General features: G+C 46.9%; 1 protein-coding gene across 4 annotated transcripts in view; it reads left to right on the forward strand.

The window, feature by feature from the left end:
• ST6GAL1 (ST6 beta-galactoside alpha-2,6-sialyltransferase 1) overlaps nucleotides 1-25,226 on the forward strand; it is a 45,427-nt gene that overhangs the window by 2,110 nt on the left and 18,091 nt on the right. For 3 of the 4 annotated variants that reach the window (XM_065640409.1, XM_065640408.1, XM_065640407.1), the window contains exon 2: nucleotides 13,634-13,800. The exons of the other annotated variant lie outside the window; for it this stretch is intronic. The gene's annotated coding sequence lies outside the window, so the exon portion shown is untranslated. The remainder of the gene's footprint in view (nucleotides 1-13,633; nucleotides 13,801-25,226) is intronic. 4 annotated transcript variants of the gene reach the window in all.

Below are 25,226 nucleotides of genomic sequence, written 5' to 3' on the forward strand. Positions count from 1 at the left end.
GTGATGCTGAATGTTCCCCAGGAGGAAGAATAATCCCAGGAAAAATCTTCCCCAGAAGGCCCCTGGGACAGAGGCCAAGAGTGTCTGATGAGGCAAGCTTTTCCTATTAGCTGCAGCTTTTGCTGTTGGAGAGTGAGGGCTTGGGTGGCTGGAGTCAGCAGACACAGGGACCTCCGAGGGCAGGCAGCCTTTCTCCACGTCTCCTCTACTCTGGGCAGCCGATCTCCTCGCCTCAGCATAAGCTGCTGCTTTGGAGGTGATACAGGTGCTGAGTCTAGACAGATAATCAGTTTTCTTCTTGTTAAGCTAATAAATGGGTTTGCTGCTGCTGGAGGTGATCGCACTACAGAGACACGCAGCTCCGTGGCGCTGAGGGGTGTGTGTGCTCGGGGAGCTCCGGTGCAGCTGCTGTGGGTGCTGAGGACAGGACAGCCCTGTGGGGCTGCGGCTTGGCTCCAGACAGTTCTGTCCCCTGGCTTGCTTTCCTTCATTTTAGAGTTTCTTCTCTTAGGTAGGCCAAATACTGTGGAAGGAGCTCTGGTCTGCGCTGTGCTCGTATGCAAAGCTGTAACTTAGTGTGGGCTTTGTGGACGTATCGTGGAGTCCTCTGCCTGTGTGCCTCCGGCAAAAGCTGTGGCTGGTCTGAAAATGGAGAGGGACACCCCGTGCAGTGAGCTGCCACAGTATCAGCGGTGCTGCACTGCTCCACTGGGTGCGTACGCATCTCCTGCTGTCAGCAAATGCAGGGTTAAATTTCAGAAAACAGGAGGAATACACATGATCATCTCTAGTTAATTTCTGTGCAAACAAATATTTGTTGATGGGGCTTTGATAAGCAGGTAGCTTGCTCTGGTGGCTACTGTTTGTTTGCAAATACTCTGTAACTTGGTTAAAACCAAACCACGGAAATGGAGGTACATCGTTGTTTGCTGAGACCTAGTTTGCTAGGGACAAAATTAGCAAATACTAAAGTCTTGATTTGAAGCGGTTACTGGTAGGGTCCTCTATTGCAGGAGCTGGAAATGCATGGGAGGAATTGGAGGTGCCTGTACGAGATGGCCAGGGATGGTCTAATGAATAGCAAAGTGGACACAGCCAGTAATGGTTCATATCTTTAACTCTGTCCTTGAGACTGTGATGCAAGAGGAGCTTGGCTGCAGAGCAGATTACTGTATGTTCAGAGGCTTATTTCTCTGCCTGCCTCTGTCAGAGGATAGGTGGTGTGCTGAAGGGCAGCCCTTTGCCAAAGGTAGCTGGTGTGTGATGTTGCCACGCAGGCATCTTAACCGCAGACACTTGGGAACCGCATATCTCTCCCTGCTTCTGTGTTGCTCCAAGAGGCAGAGAGTGATAGTGGGTGCTGGCCAAAACCCATGTCAGGTTGTCCTGCCCTGTGCTCTCAGGCTGGCTGGCATGGAAGAGATGTTCGACCTCAAGTTCTTCCACCTCTTGTGCTTCTCCAGACCCACTGGACCTGTTGCATTGCCAGCTTTTGAAAGGGCAGAAATGATGCAGCAGAGTCGTGGTCCTGCTCCCTTTGCACAGGAGAGGCTAAGCAGCTTGTGCAGCCCTTGGTGAAAATGTAATTTTCCTGTTCTCAGCAGTCATAAAGATCACGATAAAAGACCTTACAGAATCGTTTTGATGCTCTTTTCTGAAATGCATAGACCTTTATCATAGCCCTCGTATTTTGCTAGGGTGATGTAAATCACAATTCTGCACAGGATTAGCAATCAAAGAGTATTATGAATCAGTCTGATACTTTGTCTTAACCATAGCCCTTCTTAGATTGCTGACCTATATATTATAGCTTTCGCTGGAACTGCTTTGCTGAGGATGGGCTTTGCTTCCAAGTGTGAGATGGCCCAGCTGCTGGAGATCTTTGTGTTCAGACAATATTTTCATCGAGATTACATAGGGATTGACTGAAATTCCTGATGACTTCAGATGTGCTTGAAGTCTGCACTGCTTCACTGGTAACTTGTCTATGAAGTGTGAAATATAAGTATACTTCCTTTGTATGTTCTTTTAATTATAATTGTGCTGATTGAAAAACTAGAAGATGAAATGAGATGCTTTCAGTATGAAGTGCTCTTAGATGTCTAGCCAGCAGGAAGCATTGTTATCAGATTCTCTAATCACCTGTGTGATTAAAAACCTTGGAAAAATGAAAATATTTGAGGCTCTTGCTTACAGGTAAAAATCAAGCTTTGTTGCCTTTCTGAAACGTGTGTGTTCCCTGGTGCCAGGGCTGGTAAAGGTCCTTTCAAGTGGTGTGTGTGTATGGCAGCATGTTCACCTGCAGGTCTTGGGTATGAAATCCAGTTTGGTCTTTGAGCTGCTAGGAGCTCATCTGGAAAAGAAGTAATGGGGCTGTGTGATGGAGCACCTCTGTGCAATGTGGGAGGTCTGTCCTCTAGTTTTTTTGTTTCAGCAGGTCCCAAGTGGTGCCTTTACTTAGCTGGGGTTTGCTGGCCCCTCAGCAGCATTTGGGAGCTGCGTGCTGAGTTTCTGCCTTGGGTGCTTGGCTTGGGGTGTCTCTTGAACTTACAGTTCTGCCAGCAAGTCATCAGATGATCTTAAATATTTGCTCATGATCTGTTGCTCAACAGTTACCACAACACTGTTCTCAAAGGTTACACAGAAAACAGGAACACAGGATCTTGCTTATTCTTACCTCCTCGTAGCTCAGAAAGTCTGTTCGTGAGAACTTTATTTAAAATAGAAACAATGCAAAGAATATTCCTGCCTTTTACCAACAGGATGCTGAAGGGCAGGGAGGCCTCTGCTTGTTCACTTTTACTCCTGCGCCCCGGATGCCTTTGCTTGGGCGCAGTACGTCTGTGCAGGCAGGAGGGCAGAGGGTTACCAGGCTGTGCTAGCGCTTCCCTCTGCTCCTGATGCGTTTCCTCTGGGAACTGGCAGCTACTGAAAACCAGCTGAGCAAAACTGCTTGCCGGTGTGTACCCATGTGCTACTGGAGGGAGCAGAGACCCTGAATGCACCCAGCACGGGATGCCAGTCTGTCTGTCTGTCTGTTGCATGCTGATGTCCGTTCAGCAGCTCCTGTGGCGCTGGCAGGCGTGTTTGTCGTGGAGCCTGGGCTGTGCCTGGGATTCCCGGGGCTAAGAGAAACTGGGAACAACCTAATGCTCCCGTCATAAATATTGCATCCATTCCTGCTTACGATGCATGAAGCAATTTGCCTTTTCAACTGTAAAATTTTGCAGAAAAATATAACTTGTTGACAGCAGTGATTGATTACTTTTTAAAATTTTTAAAAAATATTATTATGGCTTGCCCTTTTAATCTTTGTAACACAGCATTTGTCGATTAGCAAATCAAAAGGGTTCAAATCAGCCTGATCGTGTTCGCTGGGTTTTCTGCAGGTACCCTGCCAGCAGAGTCCCTTGTCCTTGAGGAGAATAGGGTGACACTCAGTGGGGTGACACGACAATAGAAATTGTCCTGGCAATCTTGCAGCAGTGATAGCTACTTTCTAAAGTGGATCTCCTGGGGAGTAAAGGAGATCCACAGTTATGGTTTCCCCCTGCAGATGACTAATCTCAAGGAGCTACTTTTTATCTCAAAATAACATTTAACTCTCAATACCAGAGTAATGAGTTTGTTTTTTCTGAATTTGTTTGTAAGACCCTTAGGAAACTCTGCAAGCCTGTGCCTTCTGGACAGAGTGGCTTAGGCACAGAGCATCTCAAAAGCAATTAGTTTGTATTTTAAATAAATAAATAAAAAGAAATCTTCCCCGATTGCTCAGAGAATATACCTTCATGCTATGAGTTGCATTGCCTAGCAAGACTGAAAATTTGAGCATGATTCTTTGTTAGGTAAGTTGAGATGTTATATTTCTTTATTTGCTTGGTTTTATTTTTTATTTTTTTCTCCTGCCCCCAAGCTATAGTTCTGCATAATGTAAGTATTTAGCTTTGGTCCAGGGATGGATAATCAGTGTGTTATTTCTTGATTGTCCCTGTGATCAGACTGCAATTCTGCCGTTCTTTGTGCTTGCAAGGGGTTTGGATGTACAAGATGATAATTGTTGGGATCAAACTGTGTATCTTTTTGTTTTGTTTACATTTTTAATATAAATTTATATTAATACTCCACCCAGCTGTTATTTCCCCAGCAGAGATTCAGTATAAGGAATTGTTGGGGAGTTGGGCACTTTAAGTGAGGTCCTTTAGCAGAAATGGAGCAGAGATGGAAACTTGTGTTCTGGCTCCTGTGTGCTGATTTTTCACGGACAAGTCTGACTGAAGTGCTGTATACGTTTTAGGAGACTCTGGTAGGTCCTGGATGGATTTTGCTTTCATCCAGGCAATTGCGTCTGTGAATTTGAAGCTTGTTTCCTATTAACAGCTGTTCTTGCAATCCTGAAATTCATTTTTCACAAATGCTCCCGTCTGTGAAAGAGTGGAGCTTTCCTGGGAAGATCATAAAAGAGTGACCAGTTGTGCCTTAACAAATTCCTTCCAGGGCTGGCTGGCATGTATTTTATGGAGTCTGTAACTCTGCTTAGGAAGCTGCCTTGTGCCTCCGAATGAAACACATCCTGGAGGGGAACCTCCTCTCCAGTAAGTGACATGCTATGGGTTACCTCCAATAAATGCTGCAGGGGCTGGTTTTAGTGGAGATGGGATTCAGGTTGGATGAACTGGGAACAGAGCTGAAGGAAATAGTCCCAAGGATGCGCTTTTGTGTTAGAGGCAGGGAGATTCCCGAAGACAAAAGTGGAATCGACAGCAATAAATATTGCTTGCCTGTAACATGAAAGGGTATTTTGAGAGACACGAGAGCTGGAAAAGAAAGAAAAGCGATGCTGGAAGGACACTTCAATTCAAGAATGGCTCGCATGATGTGTTGGTCAGACTTTCTGCTCCCAATACAAAGTGGGGACTGAGGGTTCATTGGCATTTTCGGGCTCTTCAAATTTAATTTAATGTGTGTTAAAGAACAGTCATCTTGAACCTGGCAAAATGAGCAGCTCATGTATGGATTGAGGAGCCTGAAGAGGCAATGAGGACTTGGCATTGAGCAGTGGCCCCATGTGTGATGTGCAGGGACCGCTGCTGTGCTGACCATGCCAAGCTGGCAAGGCTCTGTATCAGGGATCTGGAAAGCGCAGAGAGCTGGAAGGAATCTCCTTTTATTTAGATTTATCTGCTGGTTTTCAGAGCCCTCACTACTTGCTGTCTTCTATTGAATTCTTTTATAACATAGTGTGGGGGTGGACAGAATATTTTAGGTCCTGTGGATGCGGCTCAGCAATTTCAAATGTGGTTAGGAGTGCATATTTAAATTGAGGGGAACTCCTTCAAGCCTGCACCTGGGGTAAAAATCAAGTTAATTTTCAAGTGTGGTGTAGCTCCCTTCTGCCTTTCCTCTCTCAATTTTGGAAATTTCTTAGTGCTTTGTAAATCACTTTACAAAGCACCTATCTCTTTCAGATGGACAACACAGATGCATTTCAATGGGCTACATGTTCTGAGGTTGAGATGTTTTCCTAGTTAGTAGGGGAGTGCATTTGAATAAATATTTTAATAGATATTCATGGATTGTACAATTAGATGGATAGATGACCATATACTTGCAATCTAAGGAGAAAAACTCAGAAAGGTTAATTAAGGATTAGTTATAAAAATGATGTCAGAAATGGTATTAAGTTTCAGCATGGGTACTCTTGATTAAATTTAGTTTAATTTGTGCTGAAAGTGAATGGAAATGAAGGAGATTTAAGCTTGCCGTAGCTACAGATGTGAGGATGTACCAAGGTCATTAATGCATATTAGCTCATACTTTTAAAATTCATGCCTGCCAATGATTTGGCTTGATTTTTCCCATGTGTCTCCATGCAGACAACACTCTGGAAGCTTGACTTTTTTTGAAGTATTGCAGAAATACCTTTTTCACACCCCTATTCCTTTCGCAGCCTCCGAGCTGAGATTTTTTGCTGGGTGAGGACAGCGAGTAAAACACTGCAGGTAATCACAGAATCACGGAATGTCAGGGGTTGGAAGGGACCTCAAAAGATCATCCAGTCCAATCCCCCTGCCAGAGCAGGAACACCCAGGTGAGGTTACACAGGAAGGTGTCCAGGCGGGTTTTGAGAAGGAGACTCCACAACCTCCCTGGGCAGCCTGTTCCAGTGTCTGTCATCCTCGCAGAGAATAAGTCTCTTCTCATATTTAAGTGGAACCTCTTGTGTTCCAGTTTGAACCCATTGCCCCTTGTCCTATCATTGGTTGTCACCAAGAAGAGCCTGACTCCATCCTTGTGACACTCACTCTTTACATATTTATAAACATTTATGAGGTCACCCCTCAGTCTCCTCTTCTCCAAGCTAAAGAGCCCCAGCTCCTCAGCCTTTCCTCACACGGGAGATGCTCCACTCCCTTCAGCATCTTTGTTGCCCTGCGCTGGACTCTCTCCAGCAGTTCCCTGTCCTTCTGGAACTGAGGGGCCCAGAACTGGACACAATACTCCGGATGAGGTCTCACCAGGGCAGAGTAGGGGGGCAGGAGAACCTCTCTGACCTACTAACCACCCCCCTTCTAATCCACCCCAGGCCTTCCCGGCCACAAGGGCCCAGTGCTGGCTCATGGTCATCCTGCTGTCCCCCAGGACCCCCAGGTCCCTTTCTCCTACAATGTTTCAAATGCTTAATTCAGTTGTAATGTTTCAAATGCTTAATTTTTGCACCTAAACATCATCTCGCTGGTGCGAGCGTTTCACATCTGTGAAGCGTTCTCATGTCACGTCCTGCCGCACGCGTGCACCCAAGCAGGCCGGTGTGGCGGCTGCCTCTGGGGCCGCAGGAGCAGGCAAGGGCCGGCTCTATCACAGCCGCTTCTGCCCGGGGCTCAGCTCCACCATCGGCAGGGTTTTAGGCCAAGTCTTAGACCGCTCATCTGTCAGAGTGTTTATCGGGCAGTGCTCAGCCTTCTCAGCACCTCGGCGGTGGTCGGATTGGCAGCCGAGCTGATAAAACCGATAGCTGCTGTCAGGAGATCTCAGGTCTTTCTTACCAGCTTCCACCCATGCAGATCTCCCCTGGTTGCCCAAGCTCCCTAATCTGGAAGAAAACAAATCCGGGGTGTGATTAAACACTACACAGGGCTCCCAGTAAGTGGAGGGAGCAGCTGCGAGTGTGGTGCCAGCCCGCCGTGTCCCCTGAGCCTGCAGCCCCAACATGTGCTGTCCCAGGGGCTGCGGGATGGTGACGATGCCTTTTGGAGAGCCTGGCCCACCATTTCTACCCTAAGCTCACCTGTCAGGATTTTGGTAGCTGCAGGCTGTGCTGGTGGTATTTTCATGGCTAGATTTTCCATCACTGGCAGCTTTTCTAAAGTGAAACACGCCGGTTGGGCAAGAAGGTAATCTCATCCTGCTTCTCCCTGTCTGAGATTGCTCCGCCGGCTATTGCATGTTTTAATGCTGTGTGTTGCAATCTTTCAGTCGTTTTAAAGCATTTCTTAGATGGGCAGCCTAAAGAGCACCTTGCAGGTATGCCCAGAATATTGAATCCACACACCTTTTCCCATGGCCAAATGCCTGGCTAACCATATGCTTCAAGAAACCTTCTCCTCCTTCCACTATTGCTCCTTCCAGCCCCTCTCAGCTCCTGCCAGATTCCTAGCAGCCATCTCCCAGAGAACTTTGTATTTCTTTAGTCCTTGAGCATCTTTGAGCCCCCCAGCATCCTTTGCTCTTGTTCTCTTAGATTTCACGAAAACAAACTCTGGAATTGAAAGAAAAAACAAACAAAGGGGAGGAAAAAACCAAACCAAACAAAAAAACCCCAGACAAACCAACAACCAAAAACCCCCCCAAAAAACACCCAAAAAACCAATCAACAAAAAACCCCCCCCAAAAAACACCCAAAAAACCAATCAACAAAAAAACCCTCCAACACCAAAAAAACCCACCCAAACCAAAACCCCCTCCAAATGTCCAGACACGTTCTGCCTCTCTTCTCTGTAGTTACAGTTCTTGTCTTTCCCCAAACTGAACTTAGCTGTTGGTTTTATCAGTAGTTCTAATGAAAATTTTTACGGCCACTTACCAGGAAACTATTAGTTATGTGTTTGTATCAAAAAGTGTACTGGTTCAGAGCAGATGAGCTGCAAAAAAACTACCCCCTTAAAAAAAGCCTGGGGGAAGCTACTTTGGTGTTGCTCACTGGAAGAAGAGCAGTTATTCAGCTCTGGTTTGGGGAGGAGGATCAAAGAAGTTGAGTTTATCTCGAGCAAGATGGGTTTGACATGGAAATGTTTGTGGTAGGTAGGTGTGGAAGAAGGATCCTGCTGAGGTATTGCCTGGGTGAGGCTGCTGCTGGGTGGAAGAGATAGGATTAGCCATAGTTTGCACAGCTAATCTTTCTTCAGGGCCATGACATAGCTCCTGCTGGAACCATGGCTGTTGTGTGGGTTGGCTGGGTCTCTGCTGCACTGTGTCCTGGTGAGGTGTGGGGAGCAGAAAGTCCTGCTTGAACTTGCCTTTCCACAGAGGAGTTTCCAGCTCTGTTCATGGGAAGGCGATGTGACAGCAGGGGACTTCTTTGCCAGCATATCCTGGTAATGTCACAACTTGGGCATGTGTTTCCCCAGGCGTATGGCCAGGACTGTGATCAGTAACTGCATTATCAATTCCTGCCCTTGAGGGCTCTAACCCCGATCCTGGGTAGCAGAAGTTGAGGTCTGGCAGTGGTTGTTGCATTGTCCCCAAATCCCCACCAAAGGTGTCACCTTAGTACCTTCACTGGTCTCTGCTTTCTTGGCCGCTGAACCCCTCTTCTGCTCAAGGTATGGTGTTTCGTGTCCTGTGTCTTCTGCAATGCCACTGAATTTGTCCAGTGTTCACAAAGACTTGTTCTGGAGTCAAGTTGCATTGCCTAAGCATAAACTAGCCAACTTCTGCGTGTACCTCAAAGCAACTGCAGCAGTAGCCCTAGGCTTGTCCTAGAAGTTGCTTTAATAAATGTGTCTTTAATGAAAGTGGAGGGACTTTAGCATTTCCCCTGGAAACTGCTGCCTTCTGCTCCTCTAGCTTCAGCAGCGGTTGGTGTCCAAAGTCTTTCTCCTGCAGTATTGTGAAGCAACTGAATTGAGTAAAGGTCAACGATAGCTTGTTAGGCTGAAGGCTTCAAAACCAGACAAAGCTCTGTCCCATCAAAATGAATGTTACTCATGGAATTCCTGTAGTTCAGACTATGTTCATGCCTTTGATGTTATTTTTTATTATAATTTATTTATAAGAAAGTTCGATTTTGTAGCAGAGGTGTATTCTAGTAGCATCAACCATGCCAAAAAAAATGTATAAATGCAACAGTTTACGCTGTAGAGATGGCAGGTTTATCAAATATTATCGTGACCTTGTGGAATTGTTAAGCTCTCAAACTGGGCCTTAATAGCAGGAGGGAAGGGTTGCAAAGCCAGGCTCTCAGAAAGCAAAATAGTGTTTAAGTTACTTATATAGCCCAAATTCGACTTGTGTGTGCACTGCAGCTTCTGATTGAATGGTTTCACAGCTTCTTCCCAGTGTGATGCTGCCTTTCTTGTGCAAAATGAATGTGTATTTGTGGCTAGTTTTGTTGCGTTTTTTTGCTGCTTGAGGTTGTGCTTTACTTGTTGTGCACTTAAACCCTGCCCTGAAGACAGAAACCAGTATGCTTCTCTGTCGTGCTCCTCATAAACGTCTGAGCATCTGCAATTTGCAATGCATTTGTTGGAAAACATCTCTGTATAATGGGGATGTGAGGCGTGCACAAGGTACCCAGCCAATTTGGGGTGTTCTTCTGGGAGTTTGCCAAGACTTCATTTCTCCTAATAATTTCTGATGCCCGTGAAATGCTATTGTGGTGCTGAGAACACAGCCCATGTGCAGACTTGGTCATGGGTCTGACCTTATGCAAGGATCTGGCAATAAGGGATGTGAAAAGTTTATTTTAAGATGTTTGTTCGGTTTCGTAGCAGCTTTAACAGAAGCAAGGCAGGAATCACTTCTCTCTGGCAGCTTTGATTTACCTCTCTCACGGTACTTTTTCTGGCCTTTGTGCCTTATTTACAACACCCTCCCCTTTTCTTTTTTTTAAACTTATTGGAAAAAAACCAAGGCAGAACCTTGTTTCAGTGCTGTCATTCAGAGTGCTTCTGCTGTGCGAAGGAAGTATGCTGTGACAAAATGAGGTGCAGGATTATATCATCTTTTTTTTTTTGATGTTTTGTGATGTGTGAGGAGAAGAGAAGGCTGTTCTGCCAGGGGGTGGAATCCTCAGTCTACCACACAGACTTCTGCCACTCAAGTGATCAGCAGATGGTAGTAATGAAACAATCTTATCTATGGACCATTGGTGAGGAGAGTAAGATATTTTCACTGATAGGTTGTGCGGAGAGGATTTGTTGGCCATCTGGCACTGGTGACCTGGGGAACTGTGGGCTCTGCTAGTGGCCCAAGAGACAGGTAATTGCTCCAGCCGTTGCCTCTTCTTCAGCTTATTCCCAGACCTCCTCCCGGTCCTTGCCTTAGTCTTCTTTCTTGACCAGTCCTGGTCTGAAGCTCATCAGCATCTCGTTCCTGTTCCTGGCTGAGCCCTTGCTTGGCTTCACATCCCGTTCTCCTGCATCAGATAGACCTGTCCTACCCAGGGTTCTTTCCTCCTCCCATCATCTCCTCACCCGACAGACGTGAGCAGTGGGTGCAGCTGTCTGCTAGTGGTGGCATGTGCTTGTGTCCCTGCTCCCCAGCAGGACACCCTGCAGCAGCATGTGTCGGTGCTGGCACCCTGGTCTGAGCTGCTGCACCACGTGGCCTGGGGGCACTCAGGGATTTTACGCTGCTCCGCAGTGGTTCCGTGATTTTCTGTTTAGCCGTAATTAACCTGACAGGCAGGGTTTTGATTATTATGTTGTAGAAGAGCTGTGGTGGCAAGATTTCTAATTTGGGGATGAATCAGCATTAACAATTAAGCAATAAACAAATACCATTTCTTTTACAAGAACACACACAGCAGGATGTTCTCCTCTGCCACAGCATCTGTCGGGCAATCGGTTATGCTGCAGCTGGATAAGGTGGGAGGAGAAATAATTTCTCATCCATAGAAAGAAGATAAGCCATATGTCTCTGCCAGCTGCCGTGGGAGGGGTGCTGGATGACAGCGGAGGCTTGCAGCCTTCTCTCGCCTCCTTGTCCCACAGTCTGTGATTCCTGACTGTTAGTGCACATACCTTCCATACTGGAGCCTGGATGTTACTAGGGTATTAATTAATTTCCTTTAGGCAGATAAACTCACCTGGGCTGGTACTAGACCTTCAGCATTCTCCAGTATCTTTCCATACAGATCCTATGTCTGAGGAGGAAAGAATAATTAATGATAAATTAATGATAATTTTTACAACATTGTTGTGCGTGAGGGGGTAATTTTGGGTCATTACTTGGTATCTTCCAAGGTATTTTCTCTTCCGGTAACTCTCTACTGGTTTTCCTGGCGGTGCAGATGCTTGCCCTGTAGAAATGCTGTGTTGCTTAATCTGTCAAACTCAGGCTTGACCAGAAGGCAAGGAGGCCTGATCACTCTCATGCTCATGGCTTGTAGGATGAGTGCTGAGGGTTCGAGCTCTGCTGAGGGATGCTGCCCACCCTGCAGCTTGTGGCTCCCAGCATGGGCTCTGTGCACATCTGGAAGGAACTGGCCCACCAGAGATGCTCCTGAGCAGGTGATCTCACTGTCCTGCTGTGGTGAGGGTTGCATGTCCCCTCCACTCTCTTACCTCTCAGAGGTGCTGGTGGGTATTTCTGAGCACCGTGTGCCCCCTTTGTGGGATGCAACAGGTGGACGGCTGAGCCCTTGGTCCCAGCCTGGCTGTTGTAATCCCTCTCCCAGCTCTGTGGCTGCCCCAGGCGCTGCTGTGGCAGAAGGCACACACCTTTGGTGGCATCTCTGGGTTCACTTTTCAGTCACATATAAAGGCAGGCTCGGGAAGGGAGCGGGGAGCCAGAGGTGGATTGTCATACGTTTTTAAAAGTGGTGTCCCTGAAGAAGTGCTCCGTGGCTGGACAACCTGTATGCAGGGCTTGCTCAACAACTTGTGCTCTTCTGCATCCCTTTCCTCTCTTGCTTGCATAATTTCTCTAGCTTAAATGTGCCCTTACTGCAGGCCACAAAGCCTGGTGTGCAAGGACACTGCTGAGCTGGCTGGCTGGGGATTTCCTAGCCTGGCATGTGAATGTGCCGGGGCTCAGGCTCACCATTACTCATCCAGCCTTCTTGTGCTGCAGTACAGCTGTCCTGTGGTCTGCCTATCCAAATGTCATCCCCCGAGGGTGTCCTGCTGTGATTGCTCGCTGTGATGGCTCACCCTTGCTGGGTGAGGTGGCTCTCAAAGGGGCAGCTACACCGAGCTATCGCGGCTGGGAGAAGCAAAGAATGTTATTTTGCAGTGTAGCAGCCAGCTCTTTCTGTTTTCCTCCCCTTTAACCTAAGCCTCAAGTGGCATTTTAGTTTCATTATTTCTCACCCAGAAAGAACGTGCACCAGCTGGCCCTGGTGGGATCTCAGCGTCATGGTAAGGCTTTGCGTGCCAGTGTTGCTTTGCACCGAGCTGCACCCCTCTTCTTTTTTCTACCTTCCTCCTTTCTTGCTTTTTATCTCTCTTTTTTCTATCTTCCACCCTTTCCTCATCATGCAAACTTTGTAAAGCTTAAGCTTGCCTTTTCCCACTGCATTCCCTCCCCTACCACAGTGTGCTGCAGTGTGTTAGGGTCCTTGAATGGTGCGAGCTGGCAATAATTTGGGAAATCAGCATATTAGGGTCCCTTCTGAAGCTGTGAACACTTGGGTTCCCTGCTGAGAGCAGAAAGCTGAGCTGCTGGACTCAGGGGTGAAACATATGCCAGGCCATGCACATACGCTGGAAACTTGCCCAGGGCAGGATAATTATGGGAGGCAGCGTTTTCGAATGTGCTCTCACTTGCTGAACAGTCTTGTGATTAATATCTTATTTAAGAGGATTTTAGGACACGTGCTGCAGTTACACTGAGCTTCTTTTAGAAGTAGGGGAAAGGTTAGAAAAGTAAACTCTGTAAAGGCTCTTTTGTGTTTCCAGCAAGGGTCATCAGATAAGTGCAGTGCATCACTGCTCCCTTGCATCAGCACAGGCAGGGGGTTTTGCTATTAATGGTTCAGTGGCAAAGGCATCCCCAAGAGGGGCTTTGCACATGTGTTTGTACAGGCTGCATTGCTGAGATCTCCTTAGGGACCCAGATCGCCAGTGCTGAGGGCAAGTTCTGCCCTGATCTCAGCATTGCCAGCTCTCCCTGGTCTGGCGCCTAGTGTTAGACTCTGGGGTGTTCTGCAGCCAGCAGGTCTTCACCAGCCTTCAAAATAAGACTCTGTGTGCTGTTTTACTTGAGCACAAGTAATGTTTAAAAGTGTTGGTGGCTCGGTTGTTGGTCTTACCCAGGACACCCTGACCTGTGGTGTGGGTGCAGTAGCATCTGCAGGCTCTGGGCATTTCTGCGTCGCTGCTCTGTGGTGCCAGCAGGCAGCTGTAGTCCCCAGTCTGCTGGTTTCTGATCAGTCTGTGGCTGTCTAACGTCTTCCTCTTAATTTCTTTCCTAGGCTAGAGAATTCGATTAGAAGGGAGATGGGAGCATGACGAATTGTGTGCAGAGCACAGATGTGCTCCGCATGGCAGCATCTCCTACACATCTTACCTGTCAATCTGCTTCTGCCTGGAAGGGTTTAGGAGGAACTGCTGTGGACTGCGAAGTAACCTGGAGATGAAGGTGATGACTCTGGTTCTTTTCTCTTCTCATCCCTTCCCAATCTTTTCCTTTTCACATGCCTGCAGCATGAGCACGACTGCTGTTGGCATGATGAGGCTACATGCATTCAGAGGCACTGCTGTTTACACCAGGGCTGTTTTGTGTTGCATGCAGGGCTGGGAGGATGGTAAAGAAAGTGGGAAGGGCCCTCTGCCATTCCCCTTGCAACTATCCTGTATTTCTCTTTTAAAGCAAAATAAAACATTTTTCCTGCTTCTTGTGGGAGCCCATGTTGATATGTATTGGTTATGCTCCAGAGATACATGTCTAAGATCCAATGATTATTCTGACTTGCATAAAATTAATATAAGATGTACGCTGCGGCTCATCTCAGGGCTTTCCCCAGAAACCCTCTGGGGACATAACTGGTGGTGCTTAGTGTAATCAGCCAGCTGCTTTCACAGCTGACCTCTGCTGAAGATGCCTGAAGTGCTTGTGTTGTTCGTGCCACTACTGTTCCTTTCTGTCACTCTTCCTGCCAGCATCCTGCCCCTTAACACAGCACTGAGCTGTTGGCAGCTGCCTCCTGGGATGACAAGCTAGTCCCAAAGATCTGTATCACGTATTGAATATTCCTAGAGCTCTCTGCTTCAATTTTGGGCGTAATTAGTCCAGTATTGTGTGGTGGTTGCTACCCTTTGACATGCAGTTACTGTACACGATAAGGTTTTGATCATGCAAAGCAAGACTCTTGGGCAGCCTGAGCTGTTGCAGTGACTGGGGAAGGTGGTGCTGCCGGAGTCCACGTTCCCTTGTGCAAGGGAAAGCAAACTTGGCAGGGGACGTTTTTAGAGGTGACTGCATTGCAGTACTGGGTTTATGCCTGTTCTCATGTGTGAAGAAGGTTTGGGAAGACCTCAGTGTATAGCTGCTGCTTTATATCCTTAACTTGCGGGCATCGAGTGCCAGATGTTGCTCCCCACTTCCTCCTCTGCTGGAAACATGCTAATCTCGCCTCTCTGCTTAAAACCTGAATCTTTAATACAGAAAATGCACCACCCTTTCTTCCTTTCTGGCCAAGGAATGCTTCTCCCTCCCAGTGTTGTATTACCTTTAGCATTGCAAACTGGAACACTTGGGCTGGGCTGGTGGAGCTCCAGCAGCCTGCCTGCCTGGGGGCCGCTGGATTTCCATCCCCAAATTGGGCAGAGAACAGCCAGAATTTGCATGGATATCAAGATGGAGCAGTATGGGGCCTGGGGAGTGTTGGCTGGAGGTAGGTGAGTGGAAAAGAAAGAGTGTGGCACGTTGCCTTGGGCATCTATGGCAGCTGCTCTTTTCATGGGGAAAGAAGGAAACTAAGCTGGAGACAGCTTGACTTCTGGTTGCTGGATTTGGGTATACAACAGAGGATCAAAAAAGCAGGTCAGCAATGGAGCTCCACCCCTGTAAAACTTTTTTTTTTGAAACAAAGGTGGGTTTTAGTTTTGTTTTTCTTCCTTGTTCCTCTGTAGAAATCCTCTGCTCGCTGGACAAGGATGTGTCTTGCGGTGTGACCCCAGGTGGGCTGGTGAGATAGCAGTATCTCGTGTAGACGTGGAGTCAGCCTCTCCTGGGAGGTGTGGGAGCAGAGGACAGCTCTGTGTGCATGTTCAAAGTACAGATAGGCAGCAGTGACACATTACTCTTATTTTGGCCTTGGTTGGATGCCAGCCTTTGGGACAGCTGAAATCCAAGGCCAAGCCAACCTCTCGAGCATAGGCTCACCCTTAGTGCAGAGATATTCCTTCTCTTATCGCGCTTTGCTAACACTGAACTGAAGAGTTACTTTCCATTTGTGCCAGGACAAAATCCTCAGCCCCTTTTGAAATGCTCGGAAGCCTTCCTGTTGAACAGCCAAACCCAATCCCCTGTTACAAAATACGGTTTCAGGCTAGTAATATGCAAAGGCTGCTGGGGGAGTTGAATATTTGAAAACCAGCGAAGTGATGTATTTGTATCTCTGTCTGCCCAACCCTCTTGTCAGCAGTTACACTACTTAATATGTTAATATCTGAAATAGAGTAGGACCTTTTCTCTTTCCTCCTTTTGGGCATATCTGAAATAGGGAAGTAAAACCAAAAATAGGCACACACACCCTTTCCCCCCCCTCCAGTGCTCCGTGTAGCTGTGTGGGAGCTTCTGACTGCTGCTTCTATAGAAAGGGACTGGTGGCTGAGCAGAGCCTGCCTGTTGGAGAAGAGGGACTGCTGATGTGGTGGGTCTAGATGGTTGAAGGTGGAGAAGGACAGGGATGTGTTTTGGTGTGTTGCATCCAGGTTTAGCAACAGTTCTCCAAAGTGGGTGTCCAGAGTGGTGGAGCATGCTCAGCAAAACCTTGGACCACACACTAAAATACAGTTCCCTTTAATTATAATAGGATGATGCATATGTAATCGTATCATGTAAGATTAACAGAGTAATTAATTCTGCAGACTTGATGCTGAACTGCGGTGCCAGCCCATCTGCTTGTGTTCGTTGCAGTTTTGCACATGCTTTGGAGGTGGTCCCACCAGCGCTATCGGTTTGGGGCAGCTTTCTCTATCAGGAGTTGGCTGCTGGCACATGTGGCTCTGCGGCCACTCTGGTGTCAGCCTCTTTCTATATGTTCAAGGGCTTCTGCTGTCTTGCATGCACAAGGTCCATGCTGTGGTACATTATGGCAAGAAGACACCCATCTCAGACATTGCTTTGCACTTGAAGCATCCTGTGGGACATCAGCTCTGAAGCACCTTGGCGAGCAGAGAACATGAACCCAGAACAGCTCTGCACACAGGGGATCTGGGAGAAAAGCTGACAAAAAATGCGGATAAGGAAAGGACTTCCAACAAGGAAGGTTTGAGGAGGGCTGGAGGTAGGATACGGATCTTGCCAAGGCAGGAGGGCAGCTGCCTGCCACCACTCCGTGGGGAAAGACTACAGAAACTAGAGCATCCCCTCGTGCACTGCTGATGCTGGAAGGGCTGTGAAGAGCAATAGGGGGGATTTCCCAAGAGGAAGAGGAGAGTCCTGGAGATGCAGACACAGTAGGAAGGCACCAGTTCCGCACAGGTAACATGTATATCCATCTCCAGCCCTCCTCCCCTCTCCGCGCTGTGCTGTGCATCCTTGATCTATTCAAAACAGCTCTTTTAAGTACAGCTGCAGTCAGAGGAGTGGTTTTGCCAGGCGCTAACCACCAGTGCTGCCGTGCGAGGGTTTGATCAGACAGTGTAGAGCACAGGGCTTTCATCTCCAGCAGCAGCAGCACCCGGCCAAGTCAAAGGGTTTGGGAGAGCCGGCGCCTCTCGACAGGTGCGTGGGAGATTTCCGCTCAGCTTCCTTGCTCTAACACAAACGGTTTGTCGCCTCTTTGGGGTGTAACCTGCCGAGGTCTCTGAAAGGGCTCTGATGTTTGGTTGTATTTTAAAGACCTCCCAAAAAGGGCAGAGGAGGTTGGCTGCACACGTTAGCTGCAAGTGTGCTCATTTCTGAAGCACTGGTGCTCCATCTTATTTGAGATGGTTACAGATAAAGCCTTATGGAGATCCAGACAAGATAAGGCTTTATACACAACCCAAAGTGAGAGGAACCTAAAATCCACTGCAGGCTTATAGTTTTTACCGCTGTGCTTTGGGGAAAAAAAATTGAAAATTATTGTTCCTAACAGACTTAAAATGTTGATCAGACTGATGCATTTTTTAAAAATAGTGTTTTCTATATTTAGTAACTTCAGAAGTAGTAATCAAAATTCAGAGAAGATGACTTGTAAAAGTAATTTCCCTTGACAACATACAACTCTGACCTATATGTGTGTTGGACAGCTTATAAAAAAGCTTTTATTTCAGCAATATCAATTCCTTATTGGTATCCTGGATGTGTTATTACTTAATTTAAAAATAGGTAGAAATAGGTATAGAAGTACAACAGTATATGTATTTGTTATATATTATAGAGAGATACACACTGTAAGCAGAAGGACCTTAGCTGAATTGGCCTGATTCTTGAAAATAAAAAAAAGAGCAAAACCACCAATGAAACGCAACTTAATAATCCCAAAGTAGCATGAGAGGGCTTTGCAAGGCTTCTCTGTTGTTTTTCTTCGCTTTGAAATTGGAGTGCTGCAGCTCCTTCTACATGAGAGGAGATACTCTAACCAGCATACCCGGGGCTTGGGGGTTTTCTGCCAGTTTTGCCTCAGGGGCTGCTGGTATGATGGCGTGAGGATGGAGAAAAAATGGTGTGCAGGAGACCCCAGGATGGCCAGGACTGTGTACCTTCAGGTGCCTGTGCAGGTTTAAAGTGTGGTGTGGTCACAGCCGAGCTCCCATCCTGGGAAGCTGGAGGGGGAGATGCTGGACCAGAGCGCAAAGGACACTGCAGGTAAGGATCCCTTTAGCAAGGAGAGGGAGGAGAGTGGAGACAAAGGGTCATCTAGGATCTGCTCCCACGAGACTACGGTGTGATTCCCCAATAAAAAAAACCTGAAAACTTGTGACTTAAAGGCATACCAGAGTAGAAGTAGGCAGATTTGTTTAAATACAATGAATGAGTACCTTTTAACCTAAAGCTTGATCTGAGCCAGATCAAAAGTCAGCCTTGTTTAAAGTTCAGTGAACTTTAAGTACTTTTCTACTCTGAGCTTGGATCCGATGTTGAGCGGCAAGAAGAAATGGCTCGTCTCAGGTAGACGGGGCATGTGCTGGAGGTGGCACGAGACCACCCTCGCAGTCCTGAGCGCCCTGCGGGCTGTCACGGAGTATGAGGTCTCTGCTGGGTGGAAACACCCTGTTTTTGCTCTAAAGCAGTTGGGCTTGGTGTCCCCCCGGCATGTCCTGTGCGTCACACCAGCAGCTGGCAGCCACTGCCATGCATGTAGAGCATCTCGGCTGGATTTTGACAGCTTCCTTGTCTGCTCAGAAGCCTGTCTGCCGCTGGGATGTGGATCGTTTGGGCACTTGTACTGACCCGTGGGGTCCATTGAGGCACATAATTGTAAGAGATGACTGTAATTAGTGTTCGCTGAACAGCCTCATCTCTGAGATAAGTTCTGCAGTGTTCTGCCCCTTCTCCCTGGTTTGTAAAGGTTTGTTTCAACCCAATATCAAATGTTTGCTGCATCTCAGTTTCCTTCTTTGGGGTGGGGGAAGCCCCAGCAAAGTTGAGATGGTACTTGAAAGAATTGGGTGGATTTGGGGATTAAGCTTCCTGAGTGAGAGCGGTGCAGATTTGATTAACATTGAAGCTGAGGGCATCTGCTTCAGTGATGCAGTTTGAGTCAGGATTGCGCCATTGAAGCTGACCTCCTGATCACCCCCACATATACCATGTTTCTGTCCGTACTGGGAAGCAGTTTCTGACTGAAGAGTGTTTGAGTCAGGCAAAACCCAACAAAAAGAAGTTTTCCAGTAATAGCCTAACATCTAGTGGTTGCATCAGCTACTTGGGTTACTGCATTTTCTAGCAGCAGGACACCAACAGAAGTCGTAAGGAACACCCTGTCCCATCCCCCTGATTTTTTACATGTGCTTTTTTGAGCTTCAGTATTTAAATAGTACCAATTGGTGAAGTTATAAAAAGAAAAATGGCAAAACAGATAAACTTGGGTTTCTCTTGGGCATCAACTCTGCGAGTTAATGCTGTTACATGTGTGCTCATCTCAGGGCCCTCCAGCTCTTATGTGCTAGGAAATGGCTCCATTTTCAGAAGTTATGTTTAGAAAACAAGGTGAGGAGGTGAGGAGTGGAGTGTTGCAAATAGTAATGGAAATTATCCGTGGTTGAGAATGACCTCCTCCGAAGCCATCTGTTCTATGCATGACAGATGCCCGACTTCTATGTTTGGGGAGAGTTTTGTTCACGAAAGAAGTCGTCTGGTGTCTTCATGGCCAGATGGCACTGAGTGGACCTGCATGCTCGTGTGCAGGAGTCGAGCTCTCAGCAATAACCTCCTCCTCCCATATCTCATCCCTCCTCCAGCATCTCATCCCTTCTTCCAGCAAAGTGCTGGCTGGTCCTGTGGGGAGACAGGGGCCTTTCATTGCTCTGAGAAGCTCAGAGAGCTTTTTTAGGCCATACAAGAGCTCTCTAAGACTGCTGAAACACGTTGTGCTAAAAGCAGTATGAGAGCCAATACTGAATGGAGGAGATACAAAAACGTCTGGGGCCTCCTTCACTGCTTTAGGGAGAAAGTTATGTTTTTGTTGGAATTATCTGTCTAGATCTCTTCCTCCGTGCTGTAAGTTGCTACCTGGCTTTAATGAAAAACACATTTGAGCTGAGATTCATTGGATGTCTTGCTTTTTTTTCCACTTTCCCGGCCAGCCTGTTCTCTGTTTCGTGCAGCTGTTTGGGCTCTGTGCAGCGAGCCCTGCACGCTCAGCCCGTCTCTGTCGTGCCAGTAACTCGGGTCTGCTGGTGCCAGCGAGGCAGTGCCACGGGGCTGGCAGGGGGGGTTGGCATCCTTTGTAGTGGAGGTGCAAACTCACGTGTGCGTGAAATTTCTGTGGCCCTAAATACCAGAGGGGAGAGAGCAGCCTGCTTCAAGGGGAGGTTCAGATTCGTGGTGGATCCATCTAGTTGCCATCTGCAAGCTCTGCTGCCAGGCTTGTTTCTGAAGTGTCAACCGTAGGAAGCAAGCGATGTGTTTGGGGATAGGAGCTGGGTAGTGCTTTCCAGGCTTTACACCTGGTTTTCTGATAGAGGAACAAGCAGGCTAAAACCACTTTGAGTTGTTGGAGTGGAGAGACACTAAAATGGCCTTTATTGCCTTTTTGGCCACTTTGAGCCTTAGTAAACTTTAAATGTGTTTCCATTTCACAAGCATGGTGTTTTCTTCCCTCCAGCAACTGTGTAGATTTGTTGCACTTCAGATCGCTTGATACCATGCCCATAACCTCACAGATCTGTCACTGAGATGCTGACAGGGTGTGCAAGTGGAGAAGAAGACAGGAATTCTTTGGAAGGTTGTACCTGGCACCATGGAGCTGCCGGATGCATGGCACGCTCTGTTTGGGATCTTGCAGCTGGAGCAAGGCTGTGCCAGGTCCTCCATCCCACCAAAAAGTGGACACTGCATGCCGTTTTGAGAGAAGCCTATTTGCTCCTGCAAAAGTATTCTCTGGGTAGGAGGAACCATCGAACCTGTTTTCCTTTCCTGAGCATCTGGGGGGGATGCTGAGGGAAGAAAATAGCAAGGAGGTTTTAAATGAAGGCTTTATCAGGAAGGTTTCACGAATGTTTTTTATAGATACACATGTGAAACTTCGAAGGAGGAGGAGTGTCTTAAGCTCTTTAAATATATGTAGGCACCCAGATTTTGTGCTATACTTTTATATTGCCTATGACTAATAAAATTGAATTTTATTCCAGCAAGGTCACTTCCCTGGGGATGCTCTTGTGGGCTTATTGATGGTAGATAGATTTGAAATGATACTACAAGGGGACAGTGTTACCAGATAAGTAAATCAGACTTGTATTTAAAAGCCAGGGCAGCACTTACTGTTATTAATGTCTGAAGTTAGGTTAATGTATGGTTAAGGTTAGTTTGAATTAGGTTTACGGTTGGACTTGATCTTGAGGGGCTCTTCCAACCAAAATGATTCTATGAAGTCCGGCCACGCCATGAGCTCCCTGTGTGAGGACATGACTCACTGATGTGTCTTGGCAAAATGCACGTTTGACATCTGCTACTGCAAATATTTTGACTTCTGAGAACCCGGCTGCTGCCTCAGCAATAAGCGATATCTGAGACTTTGGGGTATTTGGACTCCTGTGTATCTGCTGCCTCAGCTGCTCTGCTGCAGCCTGGCACTGAACTTGGACCAGGGCTTCCTTGAAAGCTTCTGCTGAGTTAAACCTGGCTTTCCTCTGGTCATTTCGGTCTCAGTTTAACTAGTGGAACTAATGGTGTGTGGCAGAAGTGGTATCAATTTAGCTTACTGAACACTGTGGCTACGGGGAGTGAAAGCAAGTATTTTTGGTTTGTGGAAAAACATGATTATTGTAAGATGTGGGTTTTTTTCCCCACCTCTTTTTCTGACAAAATAGTTAAAAGTGATTTTGATGTTTCCATTTGTCTTCTGTGCTTCAAGTTCCTTGCATGGAAAGGAACTATTCTGATTTTTGCCGGATAAGTAATTGAAGTGCCTGTTAAATACTTTTTCTTACAATTTCTGTGACAGTTGTTGGATTTGATGGGCTCTAATAGATGTCCATTCTAAAATTCTCTGTATTGCTGTCGGGATGTGCCTTTTTTCTCAGCACCTGATACCTTCTGATGAAAATTCTTGATATCTGTATGTCTCTCATATGTTATAAAGTGGGGATTTCTCAATGAAAACCAATCTGTTTTAAATGTAATGCAAGAAGTGTTTTGTTTAACAGAGAGGGGTTTGAATAGTGCTTTCTGAAGTCAGTGGCCAGAATTGCCGTTTTATGCCAGTCCTGCAGTGAAGTTGGTGTGGTGGAGAGCTGCTGTTGAGCACCAGCCCTGCCATCCCCGACAGGGGTGAGCTCTGGGTATGAAGGGAAGAACCAAATCTCAGTAGTGCTGCTGGACCCAAAACTAGCAGTGGTGGGTGCACAGTCCTGCGAGTTTATTTCCCTGTCTTAGTTCAAACTGAATTAGATTCTTCTCTGAGCAAGTCGTAAAGAGTTATTGCATTGTCCTTGAGGAGATGGAAAGACATCACGCCCACCTGCAAACGGCTGGTGTCAGAGAATATTATCCTGAAGGGTAACATAGCTGCAGCTGGCACAAAGTGTGTTTATTGTCCTGGGGCCGTGGAATACCAATTACATGTCTCTGCATGCAGGGATATTTTCAGAGGCGTTAAGTGTTGACCTGGCACATGCTGCTAATTTAAAATAAAGAAGCGCTCCCCTCTCACTTCAAAAGATAAACATCCTAGAGAAACACATCATTGAGGGGGGAACAAAGAAGTGATTTGTTTGATCTGAAGGTATAATGTTCCATGTAAAGTAAATAGTCCGAAATGAGTTATCGCACCCTGGTCTTTAAAACTAGGGGGGAATTTTTACTGTTGGCTTCAGTGTGGGAACGGTTATGATAAAACTGACTGATAATGAAAACCTCACTTGTAAAGTCATGACGCTGGAGGGTCTGGGTATGGGAGGAGAAGCAGAGCTTTTGAGAATTGGTGCTGTTCATGCATGGTATGATGCACTTTCTTTCTCTTTTGAACATGAAACTGGCAATCTTAGAAATTGAGAAGGTTTGTTACCAGCAGTGGTCTACAAATATCTTACTGGTGAGGCTCCCCTGGGCATGTGCCCGTAGTGGAATGGCTTTTGTGTTGGACTGTGTTCTGAAAGCGCTCGTGGTGTCTGGCTGGCCGCATCCGAGCAGGAACACACAGCCGGAGCCCAGGGCTTGCCTGGGGCATGCTGGCACCCTGCACAGCTGGGGTCTCTTTGCTGTCCATTACCGTTAACAAGGAATATTCAGCAGGTATCTGTCTGTGGGGTAGGAAGCGGGGTTTTGTGATGGGGAGGTGCTGGTCACACCAACCGAGAGCTTGGTCCTGTTCTGGAGCTCATGAACATGCCATCCCTCTGGGTGAGTAACCCACCAAGCAAGGAACATGTATGTGGTTTTCTGCACCATGGCATGCCTTGATAATTATTTTTTCCTGTCCTAAGTGTTAAATTGTCCTTCCACCTTCATGTGTCTGCAAAGGACCCTGCAGCAGCCCATTTCTCCCTGAGACAGCAGGGTCAGGGACTCTTACTGCTGGTCCAGGGCGATGGTGAGAGCTTCTGGCTTTGCAGAAGGCGAAGATACACTATTTGGTGTTCACCACTTTCCTGACAGTGTTGGAGTGAAAGGAGGTAATGTGATACACTTGTCAGAGCTGAAGGTCATTGCTCTGTGGATGCCAGTCTCTGAACAGGCAGGCAGCGGGACAGCAGGACCGTCCCTTTGACAGTCACCAGCTATCAGAGCAGTGTGGCTGTGCTGTGACACTGTTTATTGAAGCCCTCCCTTCCTCTCTGCATACATTGGTGTTGAAGATGGTCTCTGTGTGTGTGTTTTTGTGTTCACTCCCAGCCTGGACAGGAACACAAAAGCAAACAGAAGCTCACGTCTTGGGAAAGCTGCTCCTCAGCTCCGCAGGTGCCGCTGGGCATCCCGCTGCTTGCTGCTGCCAGAGCCGCTGGCGTGTCATTAACTGCATGGGCTGCCTGGTTCAGGTGCCCTGGAGCAGATTTGTCATCACATATGTCATACTTACTGATGTAAAGTGGATTATTAGAGCTGAGCTCCGACAGCTCCAAACGTGTGCTTTGTATAAGACCGTGCCCTGGTGCTGTGCGGGCATCCTGCCGGGGTGGCTGGAGATGGGGAGCCAGGACCGCGTGGGTCACTTCTTGCCGTGGGTCTGGGTGGCCGATGGTGACTGCGGTTCTGCAGGTGCCTGGCGGAGCATCTGCGGTGAGCAAAAGCAAAATTGCTGCTTTTTAATTAGGGCTGTGCGCTGCTGTGCAGAGCCACCCTCCAAAAACAACATGGGACCTCAGAAAAGAGGAGGAATAAAGGGCTGACACAGCCAGAAATCAAGGCTTCTACCTTTATTAAATCCCAGTGTTTGTTGACAACACAAAACCAAAATGAAACACATGCTTAAACTTTTTCATCCGTGCCGCCCCCCTTAAATCTGCCTCTCCCATTTTCCTGGAAGTTTTTTTTCAGCTGTGACAGCAGCATATTTTTTCTGGCACATGCAGAGATTTTTTTTTTTAATGCAGCCAAGGCTAGTGGAATGATTTATTTCATTAGCAAGTGACCTGTATAGCTGCTCCTCACTGCGTTGTTGGAAATGTAACCGTCTTCCTCACTGAAAACACTTATTTTTCTCATTCTCCACATAAAAATTCCTCATTCTCCACTTTTTTTTCTTGTCGTTGTTCTATTTGGTGGCATCGGAAGTACGTACTTAAGTGTATGGCTCAACAGAAGTTTTAGTATCACAGCACACTGGTAATTTAGAAAAAAAAACAAGAGTTGCTATAAGTGAGTCTTCCCTGTTTATATATTTACAAAATTGAAATACACACAGTTGAATTAACAGGCCAGGCTAAATAAAATATCAGAGAGATCTTCTGAAACTCAGTTCCAGAGGGACAGATCTTTAGCTTTAATAAATCTATTCATTACCTTTCGTCTGATGTACTGAATATATGAAAAACACAACTGCTTCATTTGCAAAATGGCATGATCATAGTTTATTTAAAACTGTGAAGTTTCTTGAGAATTTTTTTCTCCCAGGACAGGAATAGGGAATTTTAAGAGTGAATGCAAATTCAAGATTACTTCTCAAATCTCAGGTTTTTTCTACTTCGGTTTCCTTGGGTATGTTATTTTATTTTGAATGGAGGGATTCCTGCCCCACACCTCCATGTCTTTCC

The sequence above is a fragment of the Caloenas nicobarica genome, chromosome 8, assembly GCF_036013445.1.
Source record: "Caloenas nicobarica isolate bCalNic1 chromosome 8, bCalNic1.hap1, whole genome shotgun sequence".
Classification (NCBI taxonomy): domain Eukaryota; kingdom Metazoa; phylum Chordata; class Aves; order Columbiformes; family Columbidae; genus Caloenas; species Caloenas nicobarica.